At 45.0% G+C, this 22950-nt stretch overlaps 1 long non-coding RNA gene across 1 annotated transcript; it reads right to left on the bottom strand.

Annotated features, from left to right (window-relative positions):
- Positions 1 to 382: 382 nt before the first annotated feature.
- Positions 383 to 22424, bottom strand: LOC116984720. The gene is made up of 3 exons (XR_004415109.1): positions 21982 to 22424; positions 12837 to 12840; positions 383 to 421 (listed from the first exon to the last, which is right to left on the bottom strand). It is a non-coding gene; the product is annotated as an uncharacterized LOC116984720 (long non-coding RNA).
- Positions 22425 to 22950: the final 526 nt, after the last annotated feature.

Below are 22950 nucleotides of genomic sequence, written 5' to 3'. Positions count from 1 at the left end.
TTCATATCGGAGAGAAAATTCATTTTTTTGTGGTTAGTTTTTCTGTTTCTGAAGCTCTTTATCGACTATACATGCACCATAGTTATAGCCTTAAATATTAATTGTAGATTGGATAATTACTCATGAATCCAGAAGTGTTTGTGAAAAATGTTTTTACACAAATATTATTTGAAAAAGCAAATCAGAAGTTGCCAGCAACATTTTGTTCAAGGAAAAACTGGGTAAACATAAGATTAGATGAAAATGGGAACACACACACCTTTGCAGATGCTGAATCTTGAGCAAAACACAAAGTACTGGATCAACACAGCGGGTCAGGCAGCAGCTGTGGAGGTGTTCAAAAGGGAACTGCAGATGCTGGAATATCGAAGGTACACAAAATTGCTGGGGAAACTCAGCGGGTGCAGCAGCATCTATGAAGCTGTGGAGGTGGCTGGATAGGTTGGGACCCTTTGTTGATTGGATTTGAGAAGAAAAGTGGACAGTGACTCATTGGAATATCAACAAAACATGGATCTCTTGAATTAATTGCCAGATTCTTGTTATAGAAACATAGAAAATAGGTGCAGGAGTAGGCCATTCGGCCCTTCGAGCCTGCACCGCCATTCAATATGATCATGGCTGATCATCCAACTCGGTATCCTCTACCTGCCTTCTCTCCATACCCCCTGATCCCTTTAGCCACAAGGGCCACATCTAACTAACTCTTAAATATAACCAATGAACTGGCCTCAACTACATTCTGTGGCAGAGAATTCCAGAGATTCACCACTCTCTGTGTGAAAAATGTTTTTCTCATCTCGGTCCTAAAAGACTTCCCCCTTATCCTTAAACTGTGACCCCTTGTTCTGGACTTCCCCAACATCGGGAACAATCTTCCTGCATCTAGCCTGTCCAACCCCTTAAGAATTTTGTAAGTTTCTATAAGATCCCCCCTCAAACTTCTAAATTCTAGCGAGTACAAGCCGAGTCTATCCAGTTATAAACATGAAGTAAAACAATATAATACTGCTGCTCTAACCCTGCATTTTCCTTCAGACCATTACACTTCTTCTGACTGCTTTTCAATTATAGGAAATAGCCGTCGATTTTTTGGCCCATTACAAACGGCACCAGATTAGTGTAGATTACGAGGCACAACAACACAGTGATTTAATTACTGGACAACTAATCTAGAGAGAATGAGTTCAAATCAACCCAGGCAAATTGAATATGTGAAAATTCTTTTGAGGAATATATTCCTACAGAAGCTCAAGCATTTGGCATACTTTGGAATTATATGGTACATAAGATAACAATATCATTTTAAATATCTGCAGAATAAATGCTCCCTATAGATGAAATTTGGTATTGTTTTCAAATATCACTTCATCAACGTTGAAAACTTGTTTGTATCAAACTAAATCACAGTACACTGAATATGAAGAGTTAATAAATGTTACCGTCATTATTAGAGGTATTCTTTCAAAGCATGCGAATACAGGAGGTATTGGCATAACACTGCATGCCTCATAAGAGAAGGCAGGCATTTCATTCTAAAGATTCAATTCCATCAAGTTCTTTACTGTTGAGCAGCAACTGCAAAATGCTCAGGATGCCAAACACTATCTATAATCCACAAAAAAAAAGCATTGATGGTCGGAGGCCAGCAATGACAATGTATGATCAGGCGCAGGGCAGACTATACAACAGGGCAGGTGTGTAATGTGCATTAGTTGATTGTCCAGACCTGAAAGGTCACCTATCCATGTCCTCCAGAGATGCTGCCTGACCTGCTGAGTTACTCCAGCACATTCAATGTAAGCTTCCTGCATCTGCAGTTCCTTGTGTCCCCTAACACTGGATTTGTTTCACAAAGGTCCAAGCTCACTATTCAAGCTGCTATCACAATGCATTTTAATACTCTGCTGTTAATATGTGCAATGCAAACTCGAAGGTGAACGAAGAAGAGAGCTCAAGAAAGAACGACCTGCATTAGACAGTTTTGCAACAGCTTCCATCGACCCCACTTGCTGGGTCACATGCTGCATGATTGATAATGTTGCTTTGAAATGTAGTCTAATTATAGAACGGCAAGTAGCATTAAGGGCCTGTCCCACTTTCACGAGGTAATTCACGAATTTTCCCAAGTTTTCCCCTTGATTCAAACTCGCAGACTGTTCATAACCAGTTTGTAGATGTATCGTAGCGGCTCGTTATGCTAGCCGTAGGTACTCGTGGCATCAGGTAAGTCGGGACGTTTTTTCCAGCCCGATAAAAAATGTCCACGAGTAAACAAAATGGTCGGGATGAAAGAAATTGGAACTTTTTACTCGTAAGGAGGGCATCGAAATAGTCGTGGGAATTCGTAGACATACTCGTAAGAGTTCGTAGGTGTTTGTGAACATAGTCGTGGAAGGTCGTAGGATCGTAGATTACCACCATCTTTGATTATTTATTTTTTAGGTCCTTTAAATTCGGCAGAGGTTTTGAATTAAGTCGTGAAAGTGAAACAGGGCCTTTAAGCTTCATGCTAGAAATTTGCTTTTGCTAATTTGGCCTCTCAATATAACTATTTTTAAGAACTTACTGCTTCAGAATGCATCGAACACATTATTAGAAGTAGTGTGCTTCCCTTTTCAGCAGCTGAAAGATATTATATCCCATGTACTGAAGAATTTCATTGGCTATATTTAAGAGGGAGTTAGATGTGGCCCTTGTGACTAAAGGGATAAGGGGGTATGGAGAGAAGGCAGGTACAGGATACTGAGTTGGATGATCAGCCATGATCATATTGAATGGCAGTGCAGGCTCGAAGGGCCGAATGGCCTACTCCTGCACCTATTTTCTATGTTTCTATGTTTCTATGAATCACAAAACTGTAATTGTCAGGAACAAATGCTCTCCAAAGCATTTAGTAACATGTGGAGTTCCCTGGATCCTTGCCACTTTTAGGGAAGTAGCCGGGATTGTTTAAATACCTGTAATGAAAGAACTACTCACATTTAGTGTGTTGATTAATCCTTTAATCTCTTTACTGTCTAAAGGGATACAAATGGAGGCATTTTTTATTTGCGTTTTAAAAAAAAACTGGTTTAGACACAATCTTGTTAGAGACAAATAACGAACTGGGTTGTGACAAAGTGAGATAGACAATAGACAGCAGACAACAGGTGCAGGAGTAGGCCATTCGGCCCTTTGAGCCAGCACCGCCATTCAATGTGATCATGGCTGATCATCCCCACTCAGTACCCTGTTCCTGCCTTCGCCCCGTATCCCCTGACTCCGCTATCCACAAGGCAGAAAATTCCACACTCAGAAAGATGTCTCTTAGAAACATAGAAAATAGGTGCAGGAGTAGGCCATTTGGCCCTTCGAGCCATTCAATATGATCATGGCTGATCATCCAACTCAGCATCCCATACCTGCCTTCTCTCCATACCCCCTGATCCCTTTAGCCACAAGGGCCACATCTAACTCCCTCTTAAATATAGCCAATGAACTGGCCTCAACTACATTCTGTGGCAGAGAATTCCAGAGATTCACCACTCTCTGTGTGAAAAATGTTTTTCTCATCTCGGTCCTAAAAGATTTCCCCCTTATCCTTAAACTGTGACCCCTTGTTCTGGACTTCCCCAACATCGGGAACAATCTTCCAGCATCTAGCCTGTCCAATCCCTTAAGAATTTTGTAAGATGATCATGGCTGATCATCCCCAATCAGTACCCCGTTCCTGCCTCCTCCCCATATCCCCTGACTCCGCTATCGTTAAGAGCCCAATCTAGCTCTCTCTTGAAAGTATCCAGAGAACCGGCCTCCACCGCCATCTGAGGCAGAGAATTCCACAGACTCAGAAAGATGCCTCTTGTTCTTTCATTTGTAATATTACACCAGGATAGGTTTCACTGATTGAACTAAGCAATATGAACATAATGCTTGTTGTCTTATGAGGAAATAAACAGAATGGGGAATCTGAACATGTCCATGAATCATGAATATATGATTTGCCCGTATTAAACTATTTTACAAAAAGAGAGAAGCAATGCGAGTCATTCAGTCAAAAATACTGCTGAATAATGCCAGGTGCTTCTTCAGGGTCAGATGAATATATTAAAGAGTCAGTCCCACTTGGCTAACAGTTTGTACCTCAAAGTGATTAGGTGAACCACGTGTTTACTAAAAGCTAGTCAGCAAATCAATTATAAATAAACAACCGCTTTTAAAGATAAAATTCAACACCTACTCAACTGTGTCAGTAGTCGTTGACTGACTGAAAAATGTGTTCAATAGTCAAGACTTCAAATCAAGCACATATTCTGCTCCACGACAGTGATCTGTTCCTAGCTGTATCCTAAAAGGCCTGTCCCACGAGCATGCGACTCCATGCGGCAAGCGCGACCTAAAGCCCGCAGCCGCCTCGACGCTGTACGCACGGAGGTCGAGTGAGTGACGTGAACTTCGAGCGTACGAGATGCCCATCGAGGCGGTGCGTCAGGTCGCGCTTGCTGCATACAGGCGCATGCTCGTGGGACAGGCCCTTAAGATGTGGGCAACGTAGACACCTCAACGCACTTGACAATATCCACCAGTTCTGTCTCCACATACCTCTTGAAATCCTTTGACAGGGTATGTGGACCCACAACCGCATCCCCATCTTCTTATCGAGTCCAGACACAAGTTTGGAAGTTGTTCAGCCAGAGCTGAATACACTTCTCGGCATCTGCATACAATGGTGTCTGTCTTGCGCTTCTTGTGCGTGGTGGTGGAAAGATTGGTGGAAACAGGGCCGCGACGTGAACGCTCTTTCCTTGACCCCACAGCATCCCCTATCACGTCAACAGCTCCAAAATTTAGGCTCTGGATTTGTTCCATCAGCTCTAATGAATGGATGATATCATCCATATACCTAATACGACTCCTTAAATAGTGCAAGATTTTCAAGAGGACATGAGAACATTGCCAAGGCATTCTCTTAGGTCTCCTTGAACCATTTTACATTTTCACCAACTAAGATGAGTTCCTAGCCTCAGGTGTTCCACATCCACTAAAGATCATAAGGTCATAAGGAATAGAATTAGGCCATTTGGCCCATCAAGCCTACTCTGCTATTCAATCATGGCTGATCAATCTCTTCCTCCTCACTCCATTCTCTGCCTTCTCCCTCTAACCTCTGTACTCTGCCACCTGTACTAATCAAGATGGAGGAGTGCAGACATCCCAAACAGCCATCCACACCCATCCATCAGTCATTGCCTCCACCAAATGTAGCACAGAGTGTGATTGCTACACAGGACTCCTCAGCTGCCTCAGAACCCAGAGAACTATCGTAGAGCAATTAATTCTCAACCTCGATGGACAACCTACAAAGGATCAATGATTCAAGCTAAAACTGGGAGAATATTCCAATGGTGTAACAAAATATTTGGAGAACTGGAAAAACTGGATTATTTGGCCCGTGACACCATCGAGACCTCATTTTACATGCATAGATTTCATCAGTAGTTTAGTCTGCAGGTGTCTACGGCATGATCTATACAATCCTGTTACTAAAATTCTGCCGTTCTCTATACATTTTACTTCAATGCAATACTTAAAGCCAATCTTGTTGGGCAGGTGTTTGGCCATCTGCGTTGAGACTAGAAGGGATCCATTAGCATCCATATTTTGCCTGTAATTAACATATAAAAGCAAGTGATAATTTCTGAATGAAGATGGAAAATTACCACAGGCACAATTCACCTTAGTGCCGCTGAAGATATGTCATCTATCCCACACCGAATAATTCATGCGCCCTACATTTCCTCCCTTGCTATCATAAATTGATCATTTTGATTGCTGCCTATCTGTTAGGCTGATGTACCACCAATGAGATGCCAATTAAATAGTCTGAGCCCTGCTTAGATTTCATCTGCCAATCTTAGTTTTTAATGCACAGCATATTTTAATCTTATCACTGGTTAAACATAGAACATAGAGCTGTACAGCACAGGAATGGGCGCTTCCGCCTACAATGATTATGCCAAACATGATGCCAAGTTAAACTGATCTCATCTGCCCATATTAGACAATAGACAATAGGTACAGGAGTAGGTCATTCGGCCCTTCGAGGCAGCACCGCCATTCAATGTGATCATGGCTGATGCTTTCACCCAGAGTTGTGAATCTGTAGAATTCTCTGCCACAGAAGGCAGTGGAGGCAAATTCACTGGATATATTCAAGAGCTCTTGGGACTTCTGGAATGAAGGGACACTAGACTAAGTGGGACCCGTTGGGTCCCAGTCACCACGGGGGGGATGTATGGTGGGGGGTGGGGGGGTGGAAGGGGAAGTGTGTATCTCGGTGTGAGGGGTTTGTGAGGGGGGAGGAGGAGGGAAATGGGGGGGGGGGGGGGGGGGGGGGGGGAGGGGTGTGTGTGGGCAAGGTGTGGTGGGGAGGGAGGATGTGGAAGGGGTGGTTTGGGGGAGGGGTGTGGAGGGGAGGTGTGTGTGTGTGGGCGGGGGGTATGTGTGGGCAGGGGGGTTGTGGGGGAGGGGGGTTGTGGGCTGGGGTGGGGATTGTGGGCATGGGGGTGGGCAGGGGGGATGTGGAGGAGGGGTATGTGTGGGGAGGGGGAGTTTGTGTGGAGGAGGGGGGGGTTGAGTGGAGGGGGGTTGTGGGTGGAGGGGATGGTGTGGGGGGGAGGGAGGTGTGGGGGGAGGGTTGTGTGGGAGAGGGGTGTGTGTGGATAGGGGGAGGATTTTTAAACCTCGATAACTCTTACCAGCTTCCACCGCTCGGAACGAAACGGTGCAATTGCAGCAAAGGAGAACGGTGAGTAAGCTGGGGAAAAATTATAGCGCTATTGCGTACCGTTTTTGCGCAAATAGAATGACCGCCAAACCGGAAGATAGCAAGATCAGAGTTTTAGTTATGTATAGATAGAAGATAGATGGGGAGAAATCAGGAACAAGGTACTGATTTTGAATGATCAGTCTGGATCATATTGAGTGGCGGTGCTGGCTCAAAGGGCCGAATGGCCTACCCCCGCACCTATTCTCTATTTCTATACATGATCCATGTCCCTCTGTTCCCTGCACTTCCATGTGTCTATCTGAAATAAACTGGTTGTTCCATCACAGATTGCAGACTTTATAAATCAGAGCATTGAGTATAGAAGTTGGGATGTAATGTTAAAATTGTACAAGGCATTGGTGAGGCCAATTCTGGAGTATGGTGTACAATTTTGGTTGCCTAATTATAGGAAGGATGTCAACAAAATAGAGAGAGTACAGAGGAGATTTACAAGAATGTTGCCTGGGTTTCAGCAACTAAGTTACAGAGAAAGGTTGAACAAGTTAGGTCTTTATTCTTTGGAGCACAGAAGGTTAAGGGGGGACTTGATAGAGGTCTTTAAAATGATGAGAGAGATAGACAGAGTTGACGTGGATAAGCTTTTCCCATTGAGAGTAGGGAAGTTTCAAACAAGAGGACATGACTTGAGAATTAAGGGACAGAAGTTTAGGGGTAACATGAGGGGGAACTTCTTTACTCAGAGAGTGGTGGCTGTGTGGAATGAGCTTCCAGTGGAAGTGGTGGAGACAGGTTCGATTTTATCATTTAAAAATAAATTGGATAGGTATATGGACGGGAAAGGAATGGAGGGTTATGGTCTGAGTGCAGGTAGATGGGACTAGGGGAGAATAAGTGTTCGGCACGGAATAGAAGGGCCGAGATGGCCTGTTTCCGTGCTGTAATTGTTATATGGTTATATGGTTTTATGTACATCAGGATTCAACGTTTAATGCCCCTGTCCCACTTAGGAAACCTGAACGGAACCCTCTGGAGACTTTGCGCCCCACCCAAGGTTTCCGTGTGGTTCCCGGAGGTTGCAGCTGGTTGCCGGAGGTTGCAGGTAGTGGAAGCAGGTGGGGAGACTGACAAAAACCTCCGGGAACCTCTGGGAACCGCACGGAAACCTTGGGTGGGGCACAAAGTCTCCAGAGGTTTCCGTTCAGGTTTCCTATGTGGGACAGGGGCATTAGTCTCTGCCTCAATGATCACCCATACCTCATGATGACATGGATATTGACAATTTTGAGCTCAGATGCCTTATCTGATCATGTGGACCTCCTCTTTACCACAACTCCCACCATCTAGAAGATTCCTCTGGCACCCTGAATCATGACATCTCTTTAAGCAGCTGTTCCTTGGCTGAGGCTGCATGAGGAAAATCCATTAAAGTCTGATATCCCAACAGTGATCAGTGGCATAGGCTTCCGTCTGCACAAAACGTGTTAAACGCAGACAATCACATAGGGGGCTGCCAATACAACATTAATATATTCCACCCTTTCCCAATCCATGTTTTCCCGCTTCTCACAGCAGCCAGGAATTCAATAATTTATCAGAAAGTGATAAATATTGCCGTGTCCATCAAGGGTAATGACCTCCCAACCATCGAAGGGATCCACTGGAGGCAGCTAATATCAAAATACCACATTAATCTTCCCACGCTTTTATTTATTTATTTTTTTAAATTTATTTATTAGAAGTAGACATATTATAAAATGTAGTTACATATTATAGTAAAAAAACGTTTCATATACATCAGTCATACATTATTAAAATTTTCCATTATCAATTGCTTCTGCTTCTAGTGTTTTTATTTTTTATAGAAAGAGGGAAAAAGAGAGGGTAGAAAGTTACAAATAAAAAAGAAAGAAAAAAAAAACACAACAGAAAAACAAGGGAGGTGGAATGGGTTACCTGTAATACATCAATGGAGATAGGTTCGTAGGTTATAAAGTATAGCTTTTCATCTGTTCCTGAGTTCAAGTTTCAGTTGGGTCCTCGTGCTGTGCCAATCTATCCCTTCAGATAGTTAATGAATGGAGCCCAAATTTTATGGAAAAGATCTTGTTTGTCCATTAAGACAAGTCTAATTCTTTCTAAGTATAGGGTCTCCGACATTTCCGTAATCCACATTTTAATTGTGGGGGTTGTAGGGCCTTTCCAAAATTTTAATAGTTCCCACGCTTTTATTTCACTATTACCATCAAGAAGGTGATACAGGAGCCTGAAAACCATGACATCAAGGTTCAAGAACAGCTTCTTCCCAGCAACTATCAGAACACTGCACAACACTAACTACAACACTACCTCAATAGACAATAGACAATAGGTGCAGGAGTAGGCCATTCAGCCCTTCGAGCCAGCACCGCCATTCAATGTGATCATGGCTGATTATCCCCAATCAGTACCCCATTCCTGCCTTCTCCCCATATCCCCTGACTCCTCTATCTTTAAGAGCCCCATCTAGCTCTCTCTTGAAAGTATCCAGAGAATCAACCTCCACCGCCCTCTGAGGCAGATAATTCCACAGACTCATCACCCTCTGTGAGAAAAAGTGTTTCCTCGCCTCCGTTCTAAATGGCTTACTCCTTATTCCCTGGTTCTGGACTCCCCCAATATCGGGAACATGTTTCCTGCCTCTAAACCCTTAACAATCTTATATGCTTCAATAAGATCACCTCTCATCCTTCTAAACTCCAGAGTGTACAAGCCCAGCCGCTCCATTCTCTCAGCATATGACAGTCCCGCCATCCCGGGAATTAACCTTGTAAACCTACGCTGCACTCCCTCAATAGCAAGAATTCAGCAATGATCTACTCTGGCTTTGTTTTAGTTTAGTTTAGTTTAGAGATACAGCGTGGAAACAGGCTCTTTGGCCCACTGAGTCCACGCCAACGGGCGATCCCTGCACACTTACACTACCTAACCCACACTAGGGACAGTTTACATTGAAACAAAAGCCAATTAACCTACAAACCTGTAATGTGGGAGGAAACCAAAGATCTCGGAGAAAATCCACGCGGTCACGGGGAGAACATTCAAACTCCGTACAGACAGCACCGATAGTTGGGATCAAACCCGGGTCTCTGGTGCTGCAAGCACTGTAAGGCAACAACTCTACCGCTGTGCAACCACGCCGTCCTCTTTGCTTGCACTATGTACTTTAATTTTGCACTATTATGGTCTGGTTGCTCGGTATTATTGATTATTATACAACTGATTATGGTATATTCATTTATTGCATTTGTAGGTCTTTACAGCTGCAGCGAGTTACAATTCCAATGTTCTGTTCCTGGTACATATTGCAATTGAACAATCTTCACTCTTGACTTTTTTATGCATCACAAAACTTCATTTGGGCATTATTACAGTCACAAATCATGATTATTGTTTTTCTATACACCACTTGCTGTCTGTAGCAATGAATTCTGTGGTCTGAATGCTTCTTTGAGCAATGCTCCAATCGTCAAATGTTGGAGGAAGCTTTCCTGACCTGATCCCTTCTCTCTTTTATCCTCTGTATTCCTGGCCTAGAGACCCTTGTCTTTAAGGTATCTCTTCCATTCTTAAACATAGATGAGGCCCAATAGGATTACTCATCATTTCACCTCAGTCATAACTGTGGCAATCTCCAATCCTGGTTGCTGTAATGTTCAGCTCTGTTGAACAAAATTAACTCTCATCTGATTCTGTAACCAACAGACCCACAATTAATTGAAGATCCCTTTAAATAGCACAGTGGCTGGTCTTCCTTCCTCAAAACCAAATCCTGTGCATGGTCTACATTACATATTAGTTGCATATAATATGGTCCATTGTAGAGTAAAATAATCCTTGCATGCTAATTGTATAGGAGCACTCTCTCTGCTTAGGACATAGCCACATATTACGCGATTCAATATTACAATATTCAGCAGTCCGTGAAAAGCAAAATTGCGATTGTGATTCATGGTTAAAATAATACACATGGAGTTGTGTAGTTCATAGAAGAATAAAACTTCAGAATCAAAATTGTGGACCACTGTTCCAGGAGCAAAGTTCACAGTGAGAAAAAAAAGGAAAACAGAAAAAAGTTTTCACGGAAACATAGAAAATTAGAAAATAGGTGCAGGAGTAGGCCATTCGGCCCGTCGAGCCTGCACCGCCATTCAATATGATCATGGCTGATCATCCAACTCAGTATCCTGTACCTGCCTTCTCTCCATACCTCCTGATCCCTTTATATTGGTTAACATAGGAAGAGATTTCTTTACAGCCAAGTACCATGGAAAGAGGCCCTTCGGCCCAATTCGTTCATGCCAACCAAGATGCTCCGTCTAAACTAGTCCCATTTTCCCCACGTTTGGCCATATCCCTCAACCTCTATGATCCATGCATCTGTCCAAATGCTTTTTAAATGCTGTCATAGTACCTTCCTCAACTACCTCCTCTGGCAACTTGTTCCACATACCACCTACTGAGTGAAAAGTTGCCCCCCAGGTTCCTGTTAAATTTTGCCCCTCACTTTAAACCAGTGCCTTTAAACCTTCTTGAAGCTTTTCTTAAACCTTAAACATTTAACCCTTCTTGATTCTCCTATCCTGGGTAAAATACTTGGTGCATTCACCCAATCTATTCTCCTCATGATTGTATACACCTCTGTAAGATCACTCCTCAGCCTCCTGCATTCCAAGGAATAAAGTCTTAGCCTGCCCAACCTTTCCATATTCAAGACCTTTCAGATTTTCCCAACCTGAAGAATCTCTCATTACCAAAGTCCAAGGTTCCCACCTGCCTTTAAAGGGCATCAATAATACTGGTGCCCAAGAAGACATGCCTCAATGACTATTGACCGGTGGCACTAATGTCCATGATGATGAAATGCTTTGAGAGGTTGGTAATGGTGCATATCAACTACAGGACCAACTACAATTTACCTACCACCATAATTGAGTATAGGAGCAGGGAGGTTCTACTGCAGTTGTACAGGGTCTTGGTGAGACCACACCTGGAGTATTGCGTACAGTTTTGGTCTCCTAATCTGAGGAAAGACATTCTTGCCATAGAGGGAATACAGAGAAGGTTCACCAGACTGATTCCTTGGATGTCAGGACTTTCATATGAAGAAAGACTGGATAGACTCGACTTGTACTCACTAGCATTTTGAAGATTGAGGGGGGATCTTATAGAAACTTACAAAATTCTTAAGGAGCTGGACAGGCTAGATGCAGGAAGATTGTTCCCGATGTTGGGGAAGTCCAGGACAAGGGGTCATAGTTTAAGGATAAAGGGGAAATCCTTTAGGACCGAGATGAGAAAAACATTTTTCACACAGAGAGTGGTGAATCTCTGGAACTCTCTGCCACAGAAGGTAGTTGAGGCCAGTTCATTGGCTATATTTAAGAGGGAGTTAGATGTGGCCATTGTGGCTAAAGGTATCAGGGGGTATGGGGAGAAGGCAGGTACAGGATACTGAGTTGGATGATTAGCCATGATCATATTGAATGGCGGTGCAGGCTCGAAGGGCCGAATGGCCTACTCCTGCACCTATTTTCTATTTTCTATGTTTCTATAATAGATGAATGGGGATGTGATCTCGCTGGCTCTTCACTCTGCAATGGGCCACTGGTTAATAAGAACCCTTGCACCAGGCTGCTGTTCACCAACGACAGCTCGACCTTCATCCTCTCCAAACCTGTTATCAAGATCAGGGAACTGGGGTCTGCTCATCCTTGTGCAACGGGTTCCTTGGCTACCTCATTGGCAGACCTCAATCAGTACAAATTTGCAACACTTCTTCCTCTATAACCTGTATCTCATGGTTGCGTTCTCAGTCACTTCCTCTATTGACTCTGTATCGATAACCATGCAGCTAGACACTGTTCCAACACCATCTTTAATTTTGCCAATGACTCCACTGTTGTCGGACGTGTAACAGGTAGTAATGAGTCAGAGTATAGAACAGTGAAAATCTGATTGAATTATGCCAAAACAGCTACCTTGCTCTCAACACCAGCAAGACCAAGGAATATTTATCCTCTTAGACTTACCTATAGTCTATTCCCCTCATGCAAAGAGTGATGGGTATATGGAATGCGCTGCCAGAGGAGATAGTTGAAGCAGGTACAAGCACAACATTTAAAAAGCATTTGGACAGGTACATTGATAGGAAAATTTTAGAATGAGATGTGCCTAATGCAGGTAGGTGGGACAGGCGTAGATGGGGCAAGATGCCAGAGAGTAATGGTGGATGGTTGTTTGTCAGGTTGGAGGCCAGTGACTAGTGGGGTGCCACAGGGATCTGTGTTGGGTCCACTGTTGTTTGTCATGTACATCAATGATCTAGATCTGGATGTTGGTGTGGTAAATTGGATTAGTAAGTATGCAGATGATACTAAGATAGGTGGGGTTGTGGATAATGAAGTAGATTTTCAAAGTCTACAGAGAGATTTATGCCAGTTGGAAGAGTGGACTGAAAGATGGCAGATGGAGTTTAATGCTGATAAGTGTGAGGTGCTACATCTTGGCAGGACAAATCAAAATAGGACGTACATGGTAAATGGTAGGGAATTGAAGAATGCAGGTGAACAGAGGGATCTGGGAATAACTGTGCACAGTTCCCTGAAAGTGGAATCTCATGTAGATAGGGTGGCAAAGAAAGCTTTTGGTGTGCTGGCCTTTATAAATCAGAGCATTGAGTATAGAAGTTGGGATGTAATGTTAAAATTGTACAAGGCATTGGTGAGGCCAATTCTGGAGTATGGTGTACAATTTTGGTCGCCTAATTATAGGAAGGATGTCAACAAAATAGAGAGAGTACAGAGGAGATTTACTAGAATGTTGCCTGGGTTTCAGCAACTAAGTTACAGAGAGAGGTTGAACAAGTTAGGGCTTTATTCTTTGGAGCGCAGAAGGTTAAGGGGGAACTTGATAGAGGTCTTTAAAATGATGAGAGGGATAGACAGAGTTGACGTGGATAAGCTTTTCCCACTGAGAGTAGGGAAGATTCAAACAAGGGGACATGACTTGAGAATTAAGGGACAGAAGTTTAGGGGTAACATGAGGGGGAACTTCTTTACTCAGAGAGTGGTGGCTGTGTGGAATGAGCTTCCAGTGAAGGTGGTGGAGGCAGGTTCGTTTTTATCATTTAAAAATAAATTGGATAAATATATGGACGGGAAAGGAATGGAGGGTTATGGTCTGAGCGCAGGTATATGGGACTAGGGGAGAATACGTGTTCGGCACGGACTAGAAGGGTCGAGATGGCCTGTTTCCGTGCTGTAATTGTTATATGGTTATATGGTTATATGGTTATCTTGGTCAGCGTGTATAAACTGGGCCAAAGGGTCAGTGCCATGATATATGACTCTATGATTTTCTACACTTGTAATTGCATCCTGCACTACAAAAAGCAAAGTCCTTGTCTGTCCAATCTCTCCCATATAGCCCAGGGCCTCAAATCCTGGAAAATGTATCTAACAGCTTCATAGCATTTTTCATGTAGCAGGCTGACCAGAAGTAAAGGTCCAAGTGTGACCTCAACAGCGTTTTGTACAACTGTTCCAACTTCTATACTCAATGCTCTGAATGATGAAGAGCAAAGTGCCAAATGATTTCTTCACCATTCTATTAACCTGCAACAACATTTTCAGGGAACTATGTACTTGTACTCCCAGACCTCTCCACTCGACAATACTCCCCTGGGCCCAACTGTTCACAGTGAAGGTCCTGCCCTTGTTCGACTTCACGAAAACACCTCGAACTTATCTGAATTAAACTCCATAAGCCATTTCTGGGCCCACTTGCCCAGTTGATCCAAATCCTGCTCTAATTCTTGATTACAATATTCATTGTCTATGATAACACCTATTTAAGTGTCATCTTCAAACTTACTAATCATGCCTCATATATTGTCATCCAAATCCCTGATGTAGCTGACAAACAGCAATGGGCCCAACACCAATCCCTAAGCATACCGTTAGTCACAGGTCTCCAGTAACCAAAAATAACCTTCTACCACCTTCTACCACCTTCTACCACCTTCTACCACCACATTCTGCTTCTTACACTGAAGTCAATTCTGTATCGAAATTATCCAGTTATCCAGATCTCTTTGGATCCCATGTGATCTAAACCTCCCGAGCTGCTTACCATGTGGAACCTTATCACAGACCTTGTTGAAGTCTATAAAGACTACATCCATGGCCCTGCCCTCATCAACCTTCTTGGTTACTTCTTCAAAAACACTCGATCAAATTTGTGAGACACGGTGTGCCATGCAGAAAACCACGCTGACTATCTCTAATCAACCCTAGTCTTACAAAATGCATGTATATCTTATCCTTCAGAACCTTTCCCAGTATCGTTCCAACCACAGTTGTCACAGATCTGTAGTTCCCTCCTCTTTCCTTTTCTGACACCATTTGGCTTTGTTTCTCCTCTATCCTTTGTTATTTACTCCACACATCTGCAGAACATCCCACCCCCACCCTCCCTCCCTCACTTGATTCCAACTATCGCTTGCCAGGCTTTGCCCCACTCCCACTTCTTCTCCAGCCCTCTCGCCCCACTGCTGAAGAAGGGTCTTGACCTGAAGCGTCTTTTGTGGTGTGGATTTCCTTCCCATGGACGGCTCCAGCATTTTGTTTTGTGCTCAAGATTCCAGGTCACCAAGATCTGCAGGGTTTTTTTTTGTGTCTCCCTATTATTTAATATTCATTGCATATTAGTTGAAACGGCATTCATGTTTAAAACGTATATATATTCCAACTCCAACTCACATGCAAAAATGAGATTCTGAAATTGATAAACATTTACATTTTTAGAGATGGTTCAGTGGTACCTCTGTCCAGGGCCGGATTTAGATGAAGCGAGGCCCTAGGCTATTCCACTTGTGAGGCCCCTCCCAATCCCCTATGTAAGGCCCCTCCCAATCAGCCTATGAAGCCTATAGGTAAAACCGGCCCTGCCGAGGCCCCCCTTAGATCTCGAGGCCCTAAGCTTAAGCTTGTGAAGCTTATACGTAAATCCGACCCTGCCTCTGTAGTGTTGGTTAGAAACATAGAAACATAGAAAATAGGTGCAGGAGTAGGCCATTCGGCCCTTCGAGCCTGCACCGCCATTCAATATGATCATGGCTGATCATCCAACTCAGTATCCTGTACCTGCCTTCTCTCCATACCCCCTGATCCCTTTAGCCACAAGGGCCACATCTAACCCTCTTAAATATAGCCAATGAACTGTCCTCAACTACCATCTGTGGCAGAGAATTCCAGAGATTCACCACTCTCTGTGTGAAAAATGTTTTCCTCATCTCGGTCCTAAAAGATTTCCCCCTTATCCTTAAACTGTGACCCCTTGTTCTGGACTTCCCCAACATCGGGAACAATCTTCCTGCATCTAGCCTGTCCAACCCCTTAAGAATTTTGTACGTTTCTATAAGATCCCCTGGAGCAAGCTTGTGAGATATATTGTTTGTGCTCACAATCACTACTCAGAGACTCACAAGCTCACATTCCTTCACACTTCTGAAAGGAATTTTCCAGATAATAATTTAAACTCTGCACGGAGGTGCATGTGCTGGAACCAAGCAAATTCGCTGGACTAAATTGTATTTTCCTAAGCCTTTGGTGTGATAAAAGTTTTGAGTGATTAAGTCATTCAAAACTGTTTCTTTTAGATATCATTGATCTTCCAAATGAATTCCGTGACACATTAAGGTTTTGGAAACTTTGAAATGGCAGCATTTTCATGAAAAAATCTTTTGCAAAGCATACATTATTTTCAAAAGCATGATAAAGCGGCTCAAATTGTGTCAAAAACCGTTTGCATGTCATCTTTACTTCATAATGCAGCAATTAAACCAACAAAGCTCTTCCTTTCCTTTGACGAAAACAGCACCAAATGCATTTCCATGGAAATTGTGCCCATTTACAGAGATGAAGAACTACAGCTGCCAAGGATGTGGTTATTTTCACGCAGTATACCACCTTTTTTTTTTTTAACTCCCAAAGGGTACTGTTCTTAGATGTTATCTGTGTTAAACAGATCAAATGTTTGTCAGTGTCCCTTGGGCAGGACACCATGCAAAAGTCACCATGTAATATTCACGTCAGTCACTGCACCATTTACAGGAAATAAAATATAATCTATCTTTTTAACATTTAATCCCAACATAGTTCTCACACTGTGCTTTTTATTAATATTTGGAAATAGAGATTTGGAAACAATATTTGCAGCACCATCAAACTAAACTCGTATATGAGTAATGCCTCCGCTCTCTCTGTTTCCCCATTCCATTCCCCATGATCACCCAAGGGATTGGGGGAATGTTGCAGCTGCCCAGAACATGGCAGCAGAGTTGGGCGACACAGGCAAATTATTGCAGAAACCCCAAATGTGAGGGTGGGGGAATCGTCAATCAAAGGCAAGTCCAGAAACTCTTGGAGGAAGTGGGTACTGGTTCAATGAAGCAAAGAAATGGGGACTCCCACAGTTTCACAATTTTTAGACAAGGTGGCCCACCCGGATCTTTTGTGACATCACGAATTCAGTAAGCTTGTAAAAAGGGCTCGGGATTAGAGATTCAGTCTTGCCTGGAAACAGGAAACAGGAACTGAGGTAATGAGGTGTGCCCTGCATGTGTCTGTGAACGTGGCTGCTGGGAGATGGCATTCATAAGTCATAGGAGCAGAATTAGGCCATTCAGCCCATCAAATCTACTCTGCCATTCACTCATGGCTAATCTGTCTTTCCCTCTCATCCACGCTCTCCTGCCTTCTCCCATAACCTCATTACTAATCAAGAATCTATTCAATCTCCACCTTAAAAACATCAATTGGCAGTCACCACAGCCATCCTGGGCAATAAATCCCACAGATTCACTACCCTCTGACTAAAGAAATGTCTCCTTATCTCCTTTCTAAAGGTACGTCCATGTATTATGAGGCTGTGCCCTTTGGTCCTAGACTCCCCCACTGCCAGCAACATGCACCGCACATTCACTTACCACACCTTTCACTATTCAATGAGGTCTCCCCTCATCCTTCTAAACTTCAGCGAGCATTGGCCCAGAGTCATCAAATACTCATCATATGTTAACCAAATCAGTCCTGGGATCGTTCTCAGAAACCTCCTCTGGATCCTCTCCAACGCCAGCACATCCTTCCTCAGATATGTGACCTAAATCTGCTCACAATACCCCAATTGTAGTAAACTAGTGCCTTGTCAAGCCTCAACAGTAGATCCATTTTTTTATATCCTAGTCCTCTCAAAATAAATGCTAGCACTGCATTTGCCTTTCTTACTACCAATTCAACTTGCCAACTAACCTTTTGGGAATCCTGCTCCAACACTCCAAAGTCCCTTTGCACCTCCGATCTCTAAATCCTCTCCCCATTGAGAAAATAACCCATGCCTTTATTTCTACTAATAAAAATGCATGACCACAAACTTTGCTACATGGTATTACATCTGCCACTTCTCTGCCAATCTCCCAACCTGTCCAACTCCTTCTGCAGACTCTCTGCTGTCTGACAGTCTGCTGTGAAACCCAAAGGCTATGTCTCCCACCACAGTCACTATAGATAGACACAAAATGCTGGAGTAACTCAGCGGGACAGGCAGCATCTCTGGAGAGAAGGAATAGGTGAGGTTTCGGGTCAAAACCTTTCTTCAAACAGGTCAATATAGATTTGTAGCTTAATGCCACTGTCCCACTTAGGAAACCTGAACGGAAATCTCTGGAGACTTTGCGCCCCACCCAATGTTTCCGTGCGGTTCCCGGAGGTTGCAGGTGGTTGCCGGAGGTTGCAGGTAGTGGAAGCAGGTAAGGAGACTGACAAAAACCTCCGGGAACCGCACGGAAACCTTGGGTGGGGCGCAAAGTCTCCAGAGGTTTCCGTTCAGGTTTCCTAAGTGTGACAAGGGGCATTAGCTGTCTTCCATCTTTCTTGCTGTGATTAATGGAAAAACACTTTGGGGCAGGTCAATTCAACATGCACAGAAAACAGGCTCGCTCAAGAGTTCATAATCCTGCACTGCATAAGTGAGTAGTTGCAGAAGGCATTTATTTTCTCATACATATTGTGCAAAGTGGGAGCAATTATGCAATAAAAGGAAACTTCAATGACAATTGTAGTAATCGCAATTATATCCTTTAGTTTAGTTTAGTTTATTGGCACGTGCACAGAGGTATAGTGAAAAGCTTTTGTTGTGTGCTGATCAGTCAGCGGAAAGACAATACATGATTACGATTGAGCTATTTACAATGTATAGATACATGATAGGGGAATAACATTTAGTGCAAGGTAAAGTCAGCAAAGTCCAACAAAGGATAGTCCGAGAGTCACCAAAGAGGTAAGGGCCTGTCCCACCAGCATGCGCCTGCATGCGGCAAGCGCGACCTAACGTGGTCGCTTGAGCCGTACGGCATGCGGCAAGCGTGACCAAACCATAAGCGGGAGCTGTGCGGAGGTCGAGTGAGTGACACGGCGTCGAGGTGGCTGCGGGCCGGCAGGCCGTTGCCGCGCGGAATTTTCAAACACGGTCAGTTTTTCGGAGCCCCGCGCGATGACGGGACTAGCTCCGCACAACTACATACGGCTCCAGCGATCGAAGTGGGATCAGCCCCGCGAGGCCGTATGGCTCAAGCGACCACATTAGGTCGCGCTTGCCGCATGCATGCGCATGCTGGTGGAACCGGCCCTTTAGGTCGCACTTGCCGCATGCAGGCCGCATGCTCGTGGGACAGGCCCTGTAGATAGTAGTTCAGCACTGCTCTCTGGTTGTGGTAGGATGATTCAGTTGCCTGATAACAGCTGAGAAAAACTGTCCCTGAATCTGGAGGTGTGCATTTTCACAGTTCTATGGGAGAGGGGAGAAGAGAAGATGGCGTGGCCAGGGTGCGACTCGTCCTTGATTATGCTGTTGATCTTGCCGAGGCAGCGTGATGTATAAATGGAGTCAATAGAAGGGAGGTGGTTTGTGTGATGGTCTGTGCTGCGTCCACAATTTGCTGGAATTTCTTGCTGTCTTGGATGGAGCTTTTCCCAAACCGGACTGTGCTGCATCCCAATAAACTGCAGGAACAATGGTGCCCTGCGAAGGAGAGATAGGGCCTGTCCCACTTGGGCGACCTAGTCCGCGAGTTCTGGCGAGTTTGCCCTCGACTCATACTCGCAGCATGGTCAACACGAGGTCGTAGGAGGTCTTCGTAACTCTCTTTCATGCTCGAGAATGGATTCTGCGTACTTGAGGCCTCAGCTAGGTCGCAGCGTATTTTTCAATATGTTAAAAAATGTCCGTGGGTAAAAAAAGGTTGCCATGGAAAAAATGGATACTTATTTTAGTCGTAAAATGTCGTGGTAGGTCATACTTGGTTGACATATTGGTCGTAGGTAATCAAGGGTGGTCGAAGGTAGTCGTAGATAGCCTTCATTATAGTCGAAGGGAGATCGAAGGAGATCGAAGGAGGTCGTCTTCACTCTCCACTATTCGGTGTCCAATTTTTCCAAAGATAGTCGTAGCTAGTCAAAGCTGGTCTTCAACATAGTCGAAGGAGGTCGAAGGAGGTCTTCAACATGTCATTTTATCAAACTCTTCTAAACTCGCCAATTAGGTCACCAAATGGGACAGCCCCTTTAAGCTTTCACTTAGCATCAACAGGAGTGGTGGGCAATGCTGCCCCTGTTCTTCCTCCTCTTCCTCCTCCACCACTTCCTGCCTAGTCCAGGTGGTGGTAAGAGATGGTCCCCCTGGGCTATCAAATTTTGCAACACACTGTAATAGGAGAGGTCACCAAAAGGTTACTTGTAGAGAATTAATGATTTTTCTGAAGCCAAGAGCAATCCATGAACTTCCCCAATTCCATAAATGTATTGCATGCTACCTACCTAGCGCATTGGTGCCCCACAGCTCCTTTGGACACTTCCCACAGAACCTCTGCCTGTGCAGAATAATTATCTGCATGGTACGGTCAGTTGTTTGGAAGTGCGGCAAGCTAATGAAGACCGAGTTCTAATTTAAGGTTGACTTCAATCGTTTCATTTTAAAGATGCAGCCTGTACCAATGTCACGTTTAAAAATGCAGATGAAGCCATTTTATGCACCTCTGCCCACCTCATCGTTATGTCCTCGGTATTACTTCCAGTCTGGTTGGGGGGAGGGGGGGAGGGGGAGGGGCGGAGGGGGAGGGGGGGAGGGGGAGGGGAGGAGGGCGAGGATCTCCTGTAGCATTCTGTCCACAATCTTGGTGGAACCAATCTGTTGCTGAAGGTATTCCTCAAGTTGACCAGTGTGTTATGGAGGAGGTGAGCTGTATTGGCCAGGATGCTCCGCAATTTTGAGGAGCATCCTCCTCTCCAAGACCACCTCCGCCCCTCGGACAGAGCCAGCCTTCCTGATGACTGTGTTAATCCTAGCAATTATGTCACCAATGAAGAAGTTCATGGGCAGCAGAGGGTGAATAATAATAATAATAATACATTTTATTTGATGGGCGCCTTTCAAACATCTCAAGGACACCTTACATAGTAATCGGAATAAAAACATATAATCGGAATAGAACAGGTAAAAAAGACATCACAGAGACACAAATTAAAAACAGAATTCAATCCAAAAACAGAAAATCAAAAACACAGTGTGAAGAGAGAGCAGCGGCAGCCAAAGCGCGCCAGCGTCCACTCTCTCTTCACGGCAACCATCTTGGACACAGACCTACAGGACTACAATTAGACAAAAAAATCATCCCCCCACAGTGGATAGCACTGTGGAGGAAGGCACAATGTCCAGTCCCCACACCATGTTCACCCCAAAGTCAGGCCTATTGAGGCCACCGTAATTGCCTCTACGGAGGCCCGATGTCTCTGGCCGTTCTCACCGGGTGGTCTTGCCCCGGCGTCGGGAGAGTCCTCTCGGCGGCTGAGTTTATTCAGCTTATTTTTTACATGGATGAACAGGTAGGCTAATGCTAGTAAGGAATTGACGACAGTGATCTAATGCGGGCTATAGTGACAATACGGGCCGATGTTGGAGAGGAGGTGAATGATGCAAAGAAGGTAGAAAAGAGGAAATCTCCTCAAGGTATGCCTACTTTGAAGAAGTTCTCCTCCTCCCTCCGAAGACACTGCCCCCCCTCTGTATTTCCCCCTTACCTCCAACTCTACGACCACATCCTAACACAGACCCGGTACCATAGCCACATTTGCTTTCTCGTGACTTGCCTACGCCTCCATCTTGTACCTCATGGTTTCCAGCTCCAGTTCCCTACCTCTCAGTTCGGACCCAACCCGGACTGTAGATACCGACTGGCTATCTGCCGCCATACACGGCAATTCCCCTTCCATGCTCTATGATCTACTCTGGCTGCGATGTGCCGGCACCAGCAGGAACTCGCTTTGTCTTTCCCGAAACTTCGGGCCTCACTCACCCAGACCGGCAATGGACCCCAACTCTACTTCATCCTTGGCAGATCCACGCCTTCAAAAAACGATTCCTGGCCCAACTTAACTCCATCAAGGACCTTAAACTCGCCCGCCTCCAGGCCGCTCCTGCCACAGACACTCCGCGACTAGACCGCCTGCAGGCCCCAACGCTGGCCCGTGCCGCCTGCCAGAGTCCCGCCATGCCATCTTGGCCACGATGAGCAGAACCAGCACTCACTGCCCCCCGGACCAACCTCAGGTCTGGAGCACCGAGGACGCCGCCTTCACTGACCTCCAAGTCGATGCTGCCGCTGACCTTCACCTGCTTGCCGATGATGCTGATCCTCGCTGCCTCACCGGTAACTCTGACTGTCGCCCCCTCACCGATTATGCCGACCCTTGCTACCTCCCCGATTCCTCCGACTATCGCCACCATAACGTGACCGCCGAACCTCACCGCCTCACCGGGGCCTACTCATCTCTCCGCCTCACTGAGCCCTCCGAACCTCACCATCTCACCGAGCCCGCCGAACCTCACCGCATCACCGGGCCCTATTCATCTCACCGCCTCACTGAGCCCTCTGAACCTCACCGCCGCACTGAGATCGCCGAAACTCGCCGCCTCACTGGGATCGTCCAATCTCGCCGTCTCACCGAGCCCTCCGAACCTCGCCTCCTCACCGGGCCCTATTTACCTCGCCGCCTCACTGGGATCGTCCAATCTCGGCACCTCACCGA

Source organism: Amblyraja radiata, chromosome 2 (genome assembly GCF_010909765.2).
Source record: "Amblyraja radiata isolate CabotCenter1 chromosome 2, sAmbRad1.1.pri, whole genome shotgun sequence".
NCBI lineage: Eukaryota > Metazoa > Chordata > Chondrichthyes > Rajiformes > Rajidae > Amblyraja > Amblyraja radiata.
The sequence above is the reverse complement of the archived record's forward strand: the minus strand, read 5'-3'. Positions and strand labels throughout refer to the sequence as shown.